Genomic DNA, 8362 nt, shown 5'->3' on the forward strand with positions numbered 1-8362 from the left:
AATAACTAATCATATCTAAAAGAGGAATCATGGAATTAGGAAATTATTAGATCATGGGTTAAGAAGTTACTGAAATAAAAGAATAAAAATAAATTATATTCATGAATTAAAAATAATTTTATAAATAAAATCTTACGTGACTTTTTAAAATTACTATTTAAAAAAATGACACTTGTCATTCATAGAGATACGTTTGTTATTCTTCTATTATATATATATAGACTAGTACGTGGCCCATGCGATGCAGGAATTTGAAAAAAATAAAAATAATTTAAATAAATAACAATCATAAAAAAATTAAAAATCTAAAATGTTATTATGTGAAATAATCTTTTTACTAATTTTTAAATAACTTTTAATATATATATATATATATATTATAGAAATATGTTATTGTTGCCGTATGTTCTTTATTGTCACTTTACTCCTACTTATTGTTTTTTGGTATAACCTACCTGCGCGCGTGCGCGTGAGAGAGAGAGAGAGAGAGTGTGTGTGTGTGTGAAATATTTTTTATGAAACATTAATATTTGAAACTTATAAATTGATTAAAACTTATCAACAATATAAATATTTTTTTTGGAGAAAGGGTTGTAACTTTATTGATGTTTGAAATGAAAATGCACCACCCCATGTTCTAATGAAATAGCTTGCAATTAAAAAATACGGGTAAATTAGATTTTCCATTACCATTGAATAACATGAAAATGATTGGCACAAAGTAAGGGAGAACATCATTGTAAATATATTATAAAAGAAAATATTATTTACACATGCGCTAGCAACAAATCGTAGAAATAAAAAGAAAAGGTTTAAATCTTGAACTTTGTTGGCAGTGAAAAAAAAGTTAAACTTTAACTCTAAATTCCTAGAAATAAAAAAAATATTAGTAGAAACAAAAAAACATGTAAACAGAGAAACACATTAATAATCCATCGACTCCATCTGAATTATCTTTTAGCATTGGTGGAAATATTTGTAGTGCCAAATGCATGCTCATTTTCTTCAAATGGGATGGCTTATCTATGCTTGTCACTTGATAATAAGCTAGAAAAAACTTGCACCTTCAAATTCAATATGCAAAAATCCCTAGGTACTACACATTTTAAAGCACATGAGAAATTCACTTTCAAACAGAGGACATCATGAAGCAAGGTAACATCTGCATGTGAAAGATAAGAGATTAGTAAGCAGGAATGGTGTTGTTTGTTCATAATCAAAGTCATGTGTCATTAATTCATGAGAACCTACAGCTAATGGGCCATTAACATGAATGACAAGGTATAGTGTGATTAAGAAATGGAGCATCAAAAGAGTAATTTAATCTAGATCTGGTGAACCAAATATTCAATAGTTAGAAGAAAGATTGATGAGAACATTAAACAAATACTACTATAGATTCTATAGATAGAGAATGTTCGTGTTGATCATAAGGTACCATGTAGTAACCTCCCTAAAAAAGGCTACATTGAACAATTTTTCCTTACCTGTGAACTTCTTAAATATATATGGACTCTAGAGGTGTATTGACATTTCAGTTGATATCGAAAAAAAAAAATTACATTCTCATATTCAATGTCACTTAATACAATTTTTCAATAAAAATTGAAAACCATACAATTACTAAAAGAGACACATTCATTTAACTCAAATAGCATTACATTTCATCAGGCTATATATTTCACAATAAAAAAACAACCAAATTACAATATATCCCAAATGCATTGATGAGTTGACATTGAACCTTGAACCTAAAGGAAAGGAAACGATAAACATTGAAATGTGGTTATGAAAAAAGTAATTATAAATGATTTGATGAACTTGAAGGAATTGATACAACAAACAATGTTTAAAGATGAATTTAAAAAGAGACAATAAAGTAAAACACATATTTCTAATATAAAAAAATCCATTTCTTTATTTTCATTTATGGCAAAATATGCAAATTTCTTTATTTGTTTTTCTATCTTAATGACCAAAATACAAAGCTAACAATTACTTGAATAACATGTAAATCAACAAAATAAGCACATGAATAGAATTTGTAAGAATAATATGATCCAACTCTAGATCTTCAAACTTATAGTTAAATGGAAACAAAACTAAAGTCATAGAATAAAATAGACTCACGCTCATGTGATGTAGAGCCTGGGTGCTTTCTCTATCATCTTTATCTCCACCTTCAATGTATCAACAATAACTATAATTAGGAAATTTTTGTATAGATTTCAAAGGAAAATGGTGGAAATTCATAATAAAGTTTGAGAAATTATGACTTTGGCATCTTTAGTTTAGTCTTTATGGTAGAAGATGAGATCTGAGAACAAACTTTACTTGCACAAGAAAGCAAAGTCATCGAGAGTAAAAAACATATCTTGTTTGATAAAATGAGAGAAAATTTTGAGGATTCAAACAAAAAATTTTACCTTTGAACATGTAGAAGATGACTGGTCTCTATCAATGGTCACAAAAAGGAAGGCATATAGCTTATAACCTTCAAACTGCAAGAGTTATAAAATGAAGATGGCAGTTATAGATTTATAATTTGCACAATAAGTGAAAATTAATGCAACTAACCCACGTTAGAAAAAACTAAACACCATTTAACATCTCATTCTGTAACCACCTTATCTCACATAACTACACTACCCACGTTAGACATGTTAGTGATGATTAAAAAATTTAAATTCAACTTTAAATTTAAAGCTAATGTGGCTTGACAAGTTGAGATGATGTATCAATTTTTAGGGCTGAGGTAGTTTTATATTTATTTTAAATTATGAGTAATTTTGTGAAATTTTACAATATAAATTAAAATTTCACACAAAATTTAAAAATCAAATTTCTTTTTTGAGATGACGAGGATATACATAATTGCGTTATTCTTTTATATTAGAAATTAAATATTTTAAATAAATTAATTAATGAGAAGTTGAGATAATGTAGAGATATTGGAGAAGGTGACATAGTTTTATTTGTATTTGAGAATTAAAAATCAAATAAAGGAAAATTACATTAAAAAATGTCATTGAGAAGATGCTGCTCGTGGTTCTATTAAAATTTTTAAAATTTAGATATAAATCTAGTTGTAATTTCAACAAATGTTTAAAATTAAAATCTCAAATTTTCTATAATTTTTGAAATGGAAATTTTAAAATTAAAATTTATAATTATGAGTAAGAAGTTGTAAAGTTTGGATGATGGATGGATTTTTTGAGATGAGGAAGGTATAAATAATTTTTTATTATTTTAAAGTTAGAAATTTTGAGATTATAAGTAAATTAATTAATGAGGGGTTGGGATAATATAGAGATATTTGGGGAAGGTAGTTTTATTTATGTTTAAAATTTAAAAAAATAAATCAAAATTGCATAAGGGACACATGTCATCTCCAGAATGCTGCTTGTAGTTCTACTTTTTTATATATATAGATAAGTTAATAAGAAATTAGGATAATATAGAAATATTTAAAAGTGAGGTGGTTTTATTTATTTTTTAAAATTTAAAATTAATATAAATAACTTCACTTGAAGAAGTTGAGACAATGGGGAGATATTTGAGAGTAAGGTAGTTTTATCTATTTTTAAAATTTTTATCTATTTTTAAAAAAAATAAATAAATAATATAATTAAGGATACATGTCATCGTTAAATATTGCTTGCAATTCTACTTTTATATATACACACACTAGATTTTAAGTCCTGCGATATAGCGGAACACTCAATCATACGAGGTACATTTCACGACATGTATCGTGACAATTAAATTAATTAAACTACTTCAAGCACGTATGATAATATATTTCACAATTAGTTTGACTTTTGGTGTTGTTACATTTCCCATGTGAAGCTAAGCTTGGAAATAATTATTTTGGATTTAAATGAAAACCAAAGTTTTCAATAACTCAATATTAATTTGTTTATTAGCAAATATTTTATATATTTTATATATAAATATATATATATATATATATATATCTCAAAAAATTCTTTTGAATTGGGATCATTTTTGTCAAAAATTAAGTGGGCTAAATGAGATAAAGAAGGATCTACAAATGCTAATTTAATCTTTCTTTCGGAGCAGTACAGTACAAACACATGAGGTGTGCAACTTCATTCTTGACTCGTTTATTAAACCATATTCTTGCTCCAAAATATTTGCCAATTTATGAAGGGTATCCTTCATCTAAGTACACTATATAAGCAAAAAGAAAATCATAACTCCACATAAAGTTTAATTTTTGTTAACCTACAATGGAAGATTTGTTGATCAACTTATTTCAAATGTGTACCTATATGATCATAATGTTATACATTTAGTTGATTTTGTTTGACAGTAACTTATTGAATTTTAAAATTAAGTCACTGCTCCATGCTTAATCCTTAAGCTTCTTCTTCTTCTTCTTCTTCTTTTTTCCCAAATACCCTACCTAGTTGTACAAATATTGAAGAAGTTATGTAATCCATATCAAATAATACAAAGACTAATTAAAAAGGGTATCATAGGAACATAAAACAGAAAGAGAAATGGATAAAAACATCACTAGTTTTTTTTAATGATGAAATTATGGAAATAATTAAAAAAACCATGTTTATTGGAATTCTAGACAACTGAAAGAAGTACTCTTCAAAAGAAAAATTCATAAGTGCTACAGAACATAGTGAACACTTCATTTTCAAATTTTTGTACATATACCTCCTCAATTTATTATGAAGACCATTATTTTTCAAAAAGAATTGAAGGAAGAAGAAGCATGGGCATGAAATGAGAAAAAGGCACAAGAAAAAAAGAACATTCTAGAGCTGGAAAAATGGGGAGGGAAGCTCAAATAAGATTGGACCAATATTTTGTTTGAAAATTGAACGGGCAATGTTAAAAATTTACTGTATAAGGAACAGTGAAAATTGTACACTTGGAAAAAGAAGGAACTAGAGTAATCAATATTATTTTTAGAAATGACAAGGGCACAAATGAAAATTCACCGTCGAGGGAATAGTGCAAACAATGCAATTTCCAAAATGTAAGATTTCTGGCACCATTATTTAATTATTGTGTTTTTTTGGGGGAAAATGTAATGTTCCGTAATGTGATAATAACAAGTGAAGTTGAGCACTGTTTTTTTTTTTTTTTTTTGGCTTTTGTTATGGTATTCTAGATCTTTGATCTAGACTAATTTCAATCAATAGCTTGTGGTCACCTCTTTAAGAGGCATACCTCTTATCAAGAATTTAATCATTAATGCACAAACTCAAGGCATCTAATTAAGTTGGACCAATTTCTAACCCGTTAATTTAGCTGCCCGATGGTAAGTAGAGCACTTCTGTAGTAGAAGAAAATGAACTCAATGAGAATAGCATATTTTGTCTCCCCAACATTATGCACGCGTATTAAATTTGTTTGTGAATTTTTTTTTTTGTAAATATACAATCAAAGAAAAGACCATAGAAAGTAATCACCCACAATTTGTGAAATTTTATTAGTTTAGAACTCACAAGAAAACATTGAGTATAATATAAAAATAAAAAATTGATTTCTACATCTGGACAATAATTTTTTATTCTCTTTCTCTTAATTTCTTAACTTTGACACTTTAATTGAAGGGTATATGAGTAAATTGGCTCATAAACTATAGATCTAGAAGCATTTGAAACCTTAAACTCATCTTTTGCACAATATTCCTCTTTAATTTTTGAAAACGTGCAATATAATCATTGTTGTTAACAGAAGTTAACTTTTACTGTTAATAAACTAAAAAATAACAGAAAATGACTTCAAAAATTACCAAAAAAAACTCAAAAATTATAATAAAGGGTTCAAAAATTAAAGACTAGAACCCAAAAAATTACAAAAAGCGACAACAAAATTTTTTTGGTCATTTTTGTATAATTTTAGTTTTTTTTTATCATTTTCTAATCACACTAATGATCCAAGTTAACTTTTATTAATGGCAAAGGTCAACTATACCGTTTTCAAAAGTTGAAAGAGAATATTGCACAAAAGATGAGTTTAAGATCTCAAAAGCTTTTGGTACCTATAATTTAGGAACTAATTTGCTTGTTTACCCTTTATTGAAAAGAATCAAATACAAAAAGAATATATATATGGATAAAGTTAAACAAAACATTGTGAATAGTTTTTTTTTTAATTATGTATGTGTGAAAGAGAGGGAAGACTGGGAATGAAATCATTAAGAGTCTTTTAGATTAAAAAAAAAAATCATCAAGAGCTTACTGCTTCTCTCATTCTATACATGCGACCTTAAATTTGCCAAGGAACTGAAAAGAAATTCTTCGAATTGTCAAAATAATTAATTATGAGAAGTTTCTCGAAAGATAGCCCTGAATTTGATTGGAAATTATAATATCAAAATCTAAACCAGCTCACCTAGTTAAACCAATATCTTGACCAGTTTTAATAAAATATTTTGTTTGTAATTAATTTGATCACAGTTCAAATACCATTTTGATCATTAACCTTTAAACCAATATCTCAATTGGTTAAATAATCAATTCAATTTTCAATATCTTGTTAGAAATTAACATTTTGATTTGTCAAGCAAAATGGAGGGAGTGAGCCAAATGGAACTCGTGTGTATTCATTTGAAAGATGTCAATATTTAATACGCAACAATATTTTGAATATTAATATTTTTAATAGGAAAATAGTTATTCAGGCAAAAAAATAGTATAATAATACTCTCAAATGTCAAATACCAGTCACGAGCTCAACTGGAAACCCAGTCTTCTCCCTTTTTTTTTTTTGGGGGGGGCCAAAGTCTTCTGTCAGCTCTATACACATTCATCCTTCAAAGTTCAAATCGCATTACGGACAGAAGAAACCATGAGATGATGCTTTTCATTGCTTTATGGTGTTTTTCTATATTTTTTTTACTTTTTAGACATTTTTTATTAGATAATTACTTTGTATTACAATTTATTATTTTCTTAACGGGGAATCACCACCCTTCCCCTTCTATTTTTATTGTTCAACTTAAAACACATTCTTTAATATTTAAATTCAGGTGTCATATTTTTATATACTTTGATGTACGATGTGAATAAAAATAAATTATAGTTTAATAATTTAAATTGTTTCACCTCTCTATACGTATATTATCCTCAAATGCAATAAACAAATTAGTAAAACCAATATTTTAATAACTGGGTCGGACAGCAAACTAAAAATGTCAATGAGTCACAGTTTTTATGATTTAATCAATTAGACCAATATTTGAATCAATAACATAATATTAAATAAAAATAATATTTATATAAAAGTTGTTTGGGAGAATAACATTAAAGTCCCACACAAGAAAATTAATTATTGCCAAGTCCATTAATTTGGTTCAACTATCAATGGATCTGGCAGTAATTAATTTTCTTGTATAGGACCTGATTGTAATTCTTCCAAGTTGTTTAGCTAAAAAAAATATGAAGTTTTAATTTTCTCACTTTTTTCATATGTATATGTTTTAAATTTATCTTATTTGTCCTCTTAATTTAAGTAAATAAGTTTTCAATTTTCTTTAAAGTTTAATTATGTAATGTCAATAAAAAAATCATTCACACAAAAATTTACTATAATAAAATTCTTTCTAAATTGAAAAAAAAAAGCTTATTACTAAAAAATGAGTAAAAAGAAAAAATAGTTCAAAACTGTCCAACTATTATGGGTTCCAAGTCCATCAAAACCGCTCGTTTAAAATTGGTCATTTTTGTGCTTGGGTGACAGTCCAATTGTTCAAGTCGGTCCAGATCTTAAAACATTAAGTAAAACATCATTTTTAATTATAAGTAGCATAAAAAAATTTGGGGAAAACATGGTCTTTAGATAAATAAATCCATGGACTAAAGGATTAATTAAGCAACATGTATGTTAAAAAAAATTCAATAACTATTTTTTGAAGAAAAAATGGAATTAAAAAAAATTCAAATTTAACGTCTAAATCAAATTTCAAGAATGAGCATGTGCACAAATTAAGTTCAAATCCTTCCCTTTATGCCCCAACAAGAGTGACTAATTTCCAGCACCATTTTAATGTTAGAAAACATGTAAAAGAAGATGTAGCTGATATGTAGTAATATGAAATTAAAAATATTTTCCAGTTAAGAACTCCATATTTTATTTGTAAGTTGTTGTGCATATTTTATTTATGTATGCAGTCGTTTTAATTTATGCTACATTTAATTTTATTTCTAGATGATTTCTACAAGTTGTGACTTAGTATGTATAGATAAAAAAATGACCAACAATTCCTATAAATACTCCCCTTAATCCATAACTCAGATAATATGGGAGATAACTACCTAAAATATACATAAATAAATAAAATTATTGACTTAATCTACAAGTACCATAACCC

The sequence above is a fragment of the Prosopis cineraria genome, unplaced genomic scaffold, assembly GCF_029017545.1.
Source record: "Prosopis cineraria cultivar Desert tree isolate PC_DT_omini unplaced genomic scaffold, ASM2901754v1 PC8, whole genome shotgun sequence".
NCBI classification, from domain to species: Eukaryota; Viridiplantae; Streptophyta; class Magnoliopsida; order Fabales; family Fabaceae; genus Prosopis; species Prosopis cineraria.